Raw genomic sequence first — 7,567 nt, 5'->3', positions numbered from 1 at the left:
ATCAAAACTCGATATATAATGTTTAAAATTAGTTTAATAAAATTTACGTAAACTACATGCAAATTTCTAATAAATAAGTAATCTCATTTCAATCAATTTTATGGCTAATTCGAACTTGTGCGGGTAAAGTAGTAACTGTTCGCTTGGTTATTTATATCTCCAGAAGTTTCACGCACAGATTAAACTTGATTTAACAATTTCACGATCCACAGGCTAAAACTGTGAGACTGATCTTTTTTCAACGAACGCGACACAGGCAGTCACCGTGCTTCTCGTATTTGTGTATGTATGTATGTCGAGAGCTACACGCTCTGGTGTAACTCGATTGATTATATTATCATAAGTTTTGCAAGTTAATTAATGGAGATTTTTCGAGTAATATCGCATGGCCACTTCGGTAAAGTGAGTCCTGTTATTACATCGCGCTTTTACACATCCACTGTGTTGAAATTACCGCGGCAACTCTGGATATCGCGCTCGGCCCATAATTAGTAAACTCGGTTAACAACATGACGCCCCCTCCTCCTCGCTCACGATTCACGACTAACGTCACTGTCTCGCATCGGTTCTATTTTTCATTTCTGTCTCTCTCACCACCCATCGGTGACTCCTTTATAATTTCTAACGAATCTACGGTAAATGCGGAACTTATGCATAGCCCTAGGAATTATTCGTTAACCAGCTTTCGGATTGGATTTACTTTCAGTAGAATATTGTACGTTTCATTCAAATAATTTATTAGTTACTACACGTTGCCAAATCATGATTTTATTATCTCGAATGATTATTTAGATCTAGATCGTTAATCCTAAAATCCCTAAATTCTTTTAATTTTCCGTTTGCAGTTTTATTATGTTGTTTCGCATAATTTGTTTAAGATTGTACAAAATTTGGTTAAATTGTATATAATAATTAGGATACAATATTTCCTAATAAAACTGCCTAAACGTGGAAATATGTCACGTTTAATTTCATTCATATTAGTGGACAATGAGAAAAAACATGATACATGATATTTTATTAAAAGGACACGTGATTTTTTATGAGAAAAACAGTCTGATATGCACTATGCACCAACCTAGTATAACGCGTGACAGACGTGTTACAAATATCGCAAACGGTAGAGAATCAAAACCAATCGAAAGATTGCTACAAGTTTTACGAGCCTGTTTACCACATGTATTAGCTAATGCGTGTAAAAACAGTCTTTTTTAACGGCGGCGATTGTTTAATCCAATTGGACAAATGGTCGGTCGTTAGGTGAATAGGAGCAGTACAAGGCAGGGTGGGATTGGCGTTGCGTTGGCTCGAAACGGGCTGCTGCCCGTCCAGATTTACGAGGCGATTTACAAATTGGCGGTTATTGTGCCCCGCGCGGAAATCAAACTGTCCTCTAAATCAAAACGTCTGCCAGCGTTCATTAAACGTCAGGCAGATCCCGGAAATCGGTCGTCGCAACTCGGCCACCAGCTCCTCCATTTCCTTCCCTCTTTCTCTTTCTCGACCCGCTGCATTTCCCGAACCAGACATTAGCCTGTCCCAAATTTCCCATGCGTTTGTCCACGGAAAGTCGTAAACCATTCCTCCCTCTTTACGGGCGCTATGTTTTTCCTGTCGGCGTGTCGCGCCGCGCGCCGTCCCGCACAATACGCGAAACGACGAAATAACTGAACAACCGGAGAACGAGAGTGTTGTCGAAAATAATTGTTTAATCCGCATGCCGGTGACAAATCCCGGTCTAGCTAACTTGTTCCCGACGCGACGCGACACGTCGCGACGCTCTACATTCTCATTCGCTTTATTTTTACGCCAGATGCCAGCCGTTTAAAGGAATTGCTGTCACCTATGCTCTCTCGCATATGAATTCGAATTAGCAATAAACTCAACTTTGACAGAGTGTCAGCAAGAAAAACAGAAACAACAGTTATTTCACAATGTAATATTCTTTAAAAACTTTCGTATTAAATCTATTTAGTCGAGGTCATTTTTTACGATATGTACAGATACAAAAGAGCAGTCAGGGATGAAAGAGAAATCCGAGAATCGAGGGACACATTAGACGGAAACCAGAGGGACAGGGAGAAACAGAAATACCGATTATTCGAATCGGTCGGCCGACTGACATTTCGACGACGAACTTCGTGCCCCCTCTGTCCAGCAATTTTTCTATTTAGGTCAGGGAAGATGACACAGCTCGTAAATACCTTTTCGTATTTCTGCTATTCCGGTACGATTATCAGCGAGAAAGTAAAGAGTAAAGAGCGATATCGAGTCGATTGAAAGTATCAAACGCGAGGGAAAGTCTACCCTTTCTTTTGAACGTTCGCATCATCGTCGGTCAGAGATTATTCGAAATACGAATGAAGAACAACCACCGGGGAATAGAAGAGAACCGTGGACCAACCGCCACGAGTTGCACGTTCAACATATCAATCTCGTTAATTCGCAAGGAAAACTCCCCTAATGAGACTTCAAATAATTCAAACTCTTTCTTACTTCTTATGCGGCCACCGGAGCTTGATTAAAATATAACTATTTTTCGAAACTGTTTATAAGAGGTAGTTCAAGGAACGTACAAGTCGATACTGTCCAAAACTGAAAAATATACCGCAAAATAATATAATAGCAATAAGAATTAATTAAAGCAATGTTAATTAGAGAACGAAACAATTTTTCTAGTTATACTACACTTATAGAATATCTTATCTCCTGTGACTTTTTTATTGTTTCTCATGTCTTTTGTATCTTAATTGCAAAGAAGACCAGAAATAGAGAAAATGGCAGGCTTGTCGTTGGGTAATAGGTAAGAGGAACGTTAGTTGTGCAACAGAGGGCGAAATTCGATGGCGAATCGCGAAGGCAAACCTGGTTGCGACAAAGTGCTCCTAATTGCCGTAATTCCGGAAGTGAGCAAGTCGAAAAGCGACGTAGCGCGCATTCAAGGTATCGTTTTCTGTCTGGATAATTGCCGACACGCGATCCTGTGGTATACGTATGTACTATATGTATGCACATACTCTAAGTATACGCACACGTATGCAGATACGTGAACTCGCCGATGCACAGCTAGGAAGCAGCCGGCCCGATAGAGAATATCGTAAGCTGTTTAAATGTAAATACTATAGACGTATTATAAAATAAAATAGTAGAACCGGCATCGTGCCGCGTCCTTCAAGTTCTATCGGAGTTACTGTTTCGTACAAGTACTATGATGATACGGAAATATAATATAACAACGAGGGAAAAAGTAGACAACTTCGATAATACCCGAGACACACACACACACACACACACAAAATCACGCAGCAGCTTATTTATCTGCAATAATATTAAAAGTTCGTAACTACCGGCACACTGGAAGTAACAAAACCGCGAGGAACTGAGCTGGGGCTGAGATAGAGGGTGGAAAGGAGCAAGAGGGAGGGTGAGAAAAATGGAGATGAAGGAAGATGAGGCTCTTTGGTGAGAGCGCGCTTCTTTGGAATTCGGCGGGCAACAGAAGAATGGGCTCAACGTTTATTTAGATCAACGTTTCTTAACAAGGAAAGTTGTGCTTTATCCGAAAGCTTTATCTATTGTTAAACAATCTAACGGAGCAAAACAAAGAACCCTGTTCATAGATTATTTTTTTTTAAACATAAAACATTCTTCGCTGTACGCTACCGTATCTAAATACGTATACGTGTAAATGCACGCATCTTTTGTTTGTTCTACCATGCACATACTCAATGCACGAAAGAGTTTCTGTGACGCGCTTCTTCCGTCCTTCCACTCCCACACCTTTCTATTATCGATTCTCTATCTTATTCATAGTTAGATACGCATAAAAATTTGAGGGAAATCACTCGATTCCCTTGGTATGTGTGAAACGTTTCCCCGATGATTATACCGCATCGCAATCTCATTCATCGCATAAGGGGTATTTCCCCGGCGGGAATATAATCATTCTTTGTACGCAAAAATGTGCATCGGCGAGCTCGAACGTTCTTTAACTGTCAAGCTCGCAACCACATCCGCGGAACGAGTACCAACGCGGTTACACTTTTTCCGATCGGCAACGTATCTTTGTAACTGTAAGAGCACTTCGACTGGAGTATACTCGAGAAACCGTTTGAAGTTATCGAGAGAGCGAGAGATGGGTGAGTGGAAAGGGAAGAAAAGGGATATAGCGAGACGAGTCGGTGATGTGTTTGCCAGTTGTCGAACGGACTCAAAGGGAACACTTGCTCTGAGGAGAGAAAAAGTGAGAGTTTGGTATCCGACAAAACGCGGACGAATATCGCGGATGCATTAGACGACGGATTAAAACTTAACGGAATCCGATTTTGCTTCTTCTCTTTCCTTGTTTCGATCACGTTCGGAAATGTACTATGCAGATAAAGATGAATGGACTTGCGGCGAACCGATTGAGAAACGAGTTTGGAAACATTCGATCGCCCGGCGGACATTTCTTTGATCAATTCGCGAACGATAAAGCGCAACATAAATAAACAGAGACTCTTTCATAAATCAGGAAAATTTAGAGGCGGCCCGGAGAGTAATACCGGGCCAATTGGAAACTTTGATTTATAGCGGTTATCAAGAAAGCCCCTGTAATAAGTCTCTTAAAAAGCGCACCTACAAATCGTCCATAACTCTTCCTCGCGACAAAGCTTGAAATCCCTGATACGTTAACCCGGTGTAGCGTTCGAAAAGAGGAGAAGGAAGATAGCGCATACCTCCTTTTTCACGGAAGTCCGTAGATTTCCGGGCACATATCGTCGAGGATCCTCGGAGCCACCTTTGATTTCACGGTAAGCCTTCGCGAGATTCGATAACCGTTCCCGTTCCACGACGGCTGTCTATGTATGAAACATTTATCTCACTGCACTGTTCGATCGCTGATCGAAAATCCGAGAATACGTAGGACGAGGAACGTCAAAAATTCACTGCAGATCGACCGCCACAAATGATAGCGATCAATCTTCGAATTATCAATAGTCTTCTTCGTATTTCCGGGCTTCTTCTACTCTCGATCGAGATACATATCTATTCACTGATCGCGTCTATTTTAATCTCTCGATATCGCGTTTCGTTATTTCGTACAAATTCGTTTCATGTTCCCGATTCGACGAAATTGATCGACATCAGTAAAGTCTATCCCTCTTCCTCTCTAAACTCCCTCCCATCACGTTTACCTAACAATATTTTATTCGACGCGGGAGACCGGCATGAAAAATCGTTGCACGCCGCTGCGTTTTTAATTAATAACGTTACCGTTGTCTCTTTCTCTTTTCTCTCTTATTCGGTATATATCGTGCACTAACTATGTTTGATTAATCGATAACGATACCGGTTCTGCGGTAGGGCGAGTAACCAATGTAAACCGCGTGCAACGGACTTCGATAAATGTAACCGGTTATTTATTGATAAAATCAAGCGTGTGGCACGCGTAACACACCAACGATACGTACGAGGGTTGCGATCATTCGCACAACGCGACTCGACGCGACTCCAACTCTCTGATCACTGGCGCACGATCGATCTGAAAATATTATAGTTCCGTTACGGTCGTTCGCTGAACAAACGATCCTTGATGATCCTCGTAAATCTCCTAGACGATTTACAGACCATCGGATTTCGCGTATAAATCCACGTATATGCGTACCGGTATCTATCCAAAGCAACGGAAGAACGGAACCTATTTTTATGCGAGTTCACGTTTACGCGGTCATCGATGATCACGTGAACTTATTACTATTACCAATCCATCACGATTTATTTTAGTTCGAAGCAAATTCGCGACAGATTGAACCGCAGTCGACCGTTCTCAAGAGATTTGCGTTATCGAAACGATGCGACGCGATGGTGAGAGAAAGTTTTCGGCGATAACAATAGTTTACATGGTGGCGGTCGTTCTCAGATCATCGTCTACACGTTCCCGTTCCAATTAGAAGAACGCCACTTCGGCACGTTCGCTCACCCTTCCCTGCCGATGACACCCTTCTATTCGAATATCCCGCGGAAAAACTATGTATTTTATTTCCGATAATAAACTCTTCGCTTCCGTCAAGATTACGATCTCAAAAGTCAATTATTTGTTATGGAATTTTAATACCGAACCAATACTCGAACCAAAACAAAATAAAATTGAAATAATAGAAAGAAGCCAAGACAGGGGAACGAAATGTTAACGACAGCCGTCGTTCAGCGCGTAAGTAAAGTCCTGCGTGAGTTTTCGTGTCACGCCAACAGTGCGATCGTACCACGCACCGGCTTTCACTTGATCCGGCACCTTCGTTGCTTCAGATATATTCCTTGGAAGCACTGATGGCCCCTTGTCGGTTTCGGGCCCAACTCGACGAAAAAAAATAAAAACGAATCGCGGCGGAGGCGTCCGTACCGCGTGTCAAGTGATTGCTCGTGACGCGTGACTCGCAACTCGCGACGGTTAACAGGACGACACGCGGCGATCGAACAGCTCATGGCACGACATCCCGAACTCCGATTTAACCGCGACGCGACGAAGCTACCGCTGTTGAATGCTGGCTAGTGCTGATGGTGGTGCCGGTGCTACTGCTCTAACCGCCTGGTATATACCACACGGACACGCGCACCTTGCGCGCCTTGCGCGAGCGCATTACACTCTGATTCCCAGACTCCCTCCGTCTCTGCCGGTAGGGGTTGTTTCATGCCTGCCTCCTTCCAAAATCCACCGTCCTCCCTCGCACCGCATCGCATCGGCCCCATCCCTATCGTCACCATTCGCCTCATCGCGAGTCCCCGCATCCACCAGATTCAAGAATTTCAACGCGCGACCACTTTCCGCCTCCTCACCATTCATTCAGAGAAAAAAAAATATCTGGACTCTATTTAGAGTCCTATAGAATCGAAAATACAGTTACGAATCATGGACTATATGAAAAGGGGTAATTACGGTTGTATAAACACTTAAATAAAAACAATGACAAAAAATTTTAACCGTTACTAGATATTACATTAATAAAACGCCACCAAATAGAAGTTTTGCGAGGCTATTAAAGAATCGTCATCTGGGATTTTTATATTCAATGACATTTGTTCTTAATTTATGAAAAAATATTGATGCAACATGACAGAGTTTTGTATAATTGTTAATACATGTTTTACAACTATTTTAAAGTTGAAATAATATCAACTTCGAAGATATTGTTTAAGATATACAATAAAAATAATATTGATGCAACATGACAGAGTTTTGTTATAATTGTTAATACATGTTTTACAACTATTTTAAAGTTGAAATAATATCAACTTCGAAGATATTGTTTAAGATATACAATAAAAAATAGGTGTAAAACGTAGCCTCTAGAAAACCTCTTCTTTCATTCAAATTTTATTTCGATTTTATTTGGAATAACTTGCAGAAAACACTTTCGAGTTTAGAAATTCATTTGTTGAACAGTTAAATAGTAAAAAACATTCTATCCAAATATTGGACGTACCTTTTTATCACGTTTCTTAATCTTTTCGCAGAGATATTACGGCTCATACAACATTAATTGAAAACAAATTATGAAATAATGAGTACGCACGGAGTCACGGACTG

The 7,567-nt window shown here is 41.5% G+C and overlaps 1 protein-coding gene across 20 annotated transcripts in view; it reads right to left on the bottom strand.

Moving 5' to 3' along the window:
* The window catches only part of LOC108625808 (lachesin), a 230,065-nt gene extending 223,521 nt beyond the window's left edge, over positions 1 to 6,544 (bottom strand). For 6 of the 20 annotated variants that reach the window (XR_003389302.1, XR_003389303.1, XR_003389304.1 and 3 more), the window contains exon 1: positions 4,719 to 6,544. The gene's annotated coding sequence lies outside the window, so the exon portion shown is untranslated. The remainder of the gene's footprint in view (positions 1 to 4,718) is intronic. The other 14 variants (XM_026814264.1, XM_026814267.1, XM_026814263.1 and 11 more) reach the window with 14 other exon arrangements.
* Positions 6,545 to 7,567: the final 1,023 nt, after the last annotated feature.

Source organism: Ceratina calcarata, unplaced genomic scaffold (assembly GCF_001652005.2).
Source record: "Ceratina calcarata isolate Rehan_Ccalc_2016 unplaced genomic scaffold, ASM165200v1 scaffold371.2, whole genome shotgun sequence".
Taxonomy (NCBI): Eukaryota; Metazoa; Arthropoda; class Insecta; order Hymenoptera; family Apidae; genus Ceratina; species Ceratina calcarata.
Note: the sequence above shows the minus strand (reverse complement) of the source record. Positions and strands in the feature narration are given on the sequence as shown.